This window comes from Nanorana parkeri, unplaced genomic scaffold (genome assembly GCF_000935625.1).
Source record: "Nanorana parkeri isolate BGI_ZX_2015 unplaced genomic scaffold, ASM93562v1 scaffold1237, whole genome shotgun sequence".
Lineage (NCBI taxonomy): Eukaryota > Metazoa > Chordata > Amphibia > Anura > Dicroglossidae > Nanorana > Nanorana parkeri.
The window spans coordinates 368,656-373,256 of NW_017307505.1; positions in this window are offsets into that span (position 1 = coordinate 368,656).

Sequence of the window (4,601 nt, forward strand, 5' to 3'; positions counted from 1 at the left end):
GTGCCAAGTGTTACGTTTGGTGGAGGCAGTGGCGTAACAACCGGGTGGGCAGCAGGGGCGCGGGCCCCGGGCGAAAAGTGAAGGGGGGCGCTGGCCGAAAATGGCACTTTCGGCTAAATGCCGAAAGTGACATTTTCCTGCCGTTTTGTCGGCGCATGGATGCCTTCCCAGAAGAGGCGGAGCTGTTATAGCGGCAAAGGGCGGAGCCAACCCAATACCGATATAGTGGGAGGAAACGATGGCCGGGCGCTATTCCTCCCACTGACACCAATAGTGAGGTATAGTAATTTGGCCCCTTTGTTTAGAAAGTTTGATGACCCCTGCACAGAAGAATATGCGTGCGCGCCATCACATATACAAGCACATTGCAGCGCATGTAATGCACACACGTAGATCTGAATGACCCCTCACAGTCTCCTTTTAAAAACAGGAGCACAACTGGGGAACAAGGACAGAGGTTCATTGTCCTATAACAGGAAGCGCCTAAACAAGGACAAAGTGTGGTATGAAACAGCCCAACGCATTTCAGGGTCAAAAACCGCTTGATCAGGAGCAAACATGGGCAAAACTAAAACGCTGTGTACATGAATGAGTTGATCATCTCAGAATCTGTGGCATCCATCAGTCCAACCAGTAGCGCGGCCGGCCAGTATTGCTGGGAGTCCGCCTTATATGTCCACCGCCGCCGGCTTGCTCACCCCCAACAGTGAGGTCAGGCGTGACGCTCCGGCGGCAGGGAGGTTGAGTGCGCATGCACCAGGGTGCATGCATGCGTGCGCGCACATCAAGTGGGTCGCAGCCTCGGCAACCCAACAGATGAATCCTGCCAATCCTCCCTCCCACTATCAACCCAATGGCCCCCCCAACCAAAACCAAAGGGGGCGGATGAGGAGGGAGGAAAAAGCCAAAAGATCTCGGGCACAAGGGGGAGCGGATACCTGGGACGGGTCACAACATATACCTCCAGCACCCGTCTATTCATGCAGCTAGCACCGGCATCTGAATTCTTTAATGATAGTACATATAGTATAAATGCAGGCAGCAGGTTAAACAAAACATAGCTACACTTAATTGTAGGTCTGCTTCTGATAACAATATATACATTAAAGACAAAGCATGTTATATTCCATGGTGATATCATAGGAATACCAGGAGGAATAATATAATCAGCATGTAAATTAGATTCCACCGCACCCAGGTCAGGGCATAAGTATAGACAGAGCTTTATAGGTGACTCATGAACAATGCGGTTAGACATAATGTCACATAACTCATTTTGTATAGTAAAATTCATATTTAATAACATAGTTCCATGATTAGCAGAAAATAGCACATACAGGACATACCACACATTTAAAAGAGGAAAAACCATAACCTTTCTTAAGGGTCTTAGTGGTGGACCGGTCCGCAACCTCAGTAGGCCAGCATCCACCGCACAGAGGACATGGGGAATGAAGGACGCATAGGGGCGATAGGGACGGGAGGCTAGTTTCCGTCCGTCCATACTGCAAATTATAATGAGATAATATGTTGTATACATACACAGACCATCCCCCCTCACAATTCAGATGTCAACAAAAAAGGGGAGGGGGCCGGCCCACCACTCATCTGTGCGAGTAGAAACACCCCCACCCAGAGGCACAATCGGCTCACCACCAGACCCCCCGCTGTTTGGTCTATGTTTTGTATACAAGTACAATGTCGCCAATTGCAGGCAGTGTATAATAATAAATAATACTAAACAACAACAGGGTCCTATCATAAAAGGTAAAATACCATCTAGATCAGTGGTTCTCAACCTGTGGGTCGGGACCCCCTCGGGGGTCGAATGACGATTTGCCAGGGGTCGCCTAGTGGCTCTCGGCCGCCGGGAGAGAGACACTTTCTCCCGGGAAAGGTCGGGACCTTTCTCTGCTCTAGTGTGTGAGCCCTCGCTCCCTCGGGGTTGCTGCTCGGAGTGGGGTGATGGTTCCTCCGGCTCGGCGGATATCTCTGCCCTTCTGCTTTAGCGGTGGACTCCAACTGGGGTTACGGCGAATGGAAGTGGGGTGGGCGGTGCCCAAGTGGCTGCCACCGCCCCATGGGCTTGACGAGCCGCAATGGGAGGGGCCCTGCCTGAATGACGGGACACCTCCTGTTAGATGTGCCGCACTCGCGGACACAAAACAGACCATAGGTCCACCCCGGCCGCTGACGTCACACGCCGGAAATATCTGGGCAGTAGGACGTGATGCGACAGTTATATGGAGGAGTGAGTGGGGGTCTGGGGGGATCGGTGGAGAGAGGGGGTCTTTTGGCCCTAAGAATCAATCTAACGCTATGTAAGTTTTGATATGGTGACTATCATTATAGCACTGGATGGTAATTTATGTATTGATCTCAGAAATCTTAGTATATTTAGCCAGACAATTGGGAGAAAATTATCCCCTTTCCTCCTTCTTTTCCCCCTCCCTTCAAACAGACGGGGGAATATGTGTGAGGGGATACTACCATTTGTTTTAGACAAGGTTATCTATATATTTATACATTTATACTTATATTCATGGAGAATGTGAATCATGTGTGATTAGTCCCAGTGTTGTATGTATACAACATATTATCTCATTATAATTTGCAGTATGGACGGACGGAAACTAGCCTCCCTTCCCTATCGCCCCTATGCGTCCTTCATTCCCCATGTCCCCTGTGCGGTGGATGCTGGCCTACTGAGGTTGCGGACCGGTTCACCACTAAGACCCTTAATAAAGGTTATGGTTTTTCATCATTTATTGTATGTTCAATATGTGAACTAAATGATTCTGTTAACATGTAGGATAGCCATACATAGTTACACTTTTGATACTTAAATATTACAGGCAGCCTCTTATATTCCTGAGGAAGCTTTTTAGCGAAACGCGTAGAAGAAGGAAAACGTACAGATTTTTGATTGGAACACTTAACAATATGAAATTATATATCATCAATATGTTGACTGATCTGAAAAATTATACATTGACTGATCTCATTTATTATGAATTTATTATGAAATCAAGAATGCTAATTATTGCTATTTTGCACAATATGAATTTGTACGGATTCCGAGAGGTGACATGTTGCTTATATATTGAATGGTCCTGTATTTAAATGTGTGGTATGTCCTGTATGTGCTATTTTCTGCTAATCATGGAACTATGTTATTAAATATGAATTTTACTATACAAAATGAGTTATGTGACATTATGTCTAACCGCATTGTTCATGAGTCACCTATAAAGCCCCGTCTTTCTCTTTCCTTTTTGTATTTATGCGTATACTTAGGGGTGGTGTCTCCGTTTAGTGCTGATCCCTACACTTTTCTGTTTTTCAGGGCATAAGTATAGACAGATTTATGCCAGCAATGTCCTTCCATACATAGATGGACTGACAGATTATATTACAGACTACATACATATTCATAGAAATATACAGAAAGGAAGGAATGGAGAAATCCTCTCCCAAAGGACGTCCATGTATATAAAATGTATCCACGTGGATGCCTCCGAGCGGATTATGGCAGAAATGTTTGTTCATTCGGACCCGGCGGTGAAATGGCATTTCATTGATAAATAGGGATGCACAGATACCGAGTTTTGGGTATTGAGTACGAGTACCGATTTTTATATTTTCGGTACTTGCCGATACAGAGTACTGATACCGGTACTTCCGGTAGCATAGAGCCGGTTTCCCGGGCAAGCGGCGTGTCATTACCCACCGCCCAGGCTTCCTGATTGCTTGGGAAGCCGACTCCATTCTGTTTTTTCTGGCTAAAAAAAAAAGAAAAGAAAAGCCGTATTCCATTTTTTTTCCAAATAAAAAAACCTTCCTAATATTTTATCGATGAGTCAGCGATACTGCGGAATTACAAGACAACAGTTTCAGGTTTGTCCCAGGCCGCCCTCAGCGCTGACACGCATGGAGCGGCAATTACAAAGTATACCTTTAAATCTGCGTGAACCGTGTGTGTCGCTGTCAGCGCAGGGAAACGTCACAGACCAGAACATGAAACATAAAAGCTTCACATGTAACAAAGTCATTTGTTTTCCTTTGTTACATTCAGTAAAGAAACTTTCAGTATTTGGAATTCCTCCGTCACATTTTCCAGACACGGAGAGTATTCCATCGGATAATACACCAAGGGCTTGTTCACACCAAATGCAGACCAGATCTGCCTGAGTTTCTGCACACGTAGTGCAGTGGGTTATACCGCGGTTTTGCCGCGTTTTTGATGCGTTCCGGGCCGTTTTTGGTAGAAAAAAAACAAACATCTTTTTTTAGTTTAAAATGGGCTTTCAGTGTGTTCCAGGGCGTTTGCATTAGGGATGTCCCGATACTGATGCTAGCATCGGAATCGGCCCGATACAAGGCATTTTGACAAGTACTAGCGCCGAAGCTTGCGCTGTTTTTTTCCTTACTTACCTCGGCGAGCGTCGCTTCACTGCTGCTCCGGTGGGCGGAGCTCCAAGCGGGGCCATCTGGCAGTCTCCGTCCTAAGTTAGGTGGCCGGAGACTGCCAGATGACCCCGCTTGGAGCGCCGCCCACCGGAGCACCAGTGACGCGACGCTCGACGAGGTAAGTAAGAAGA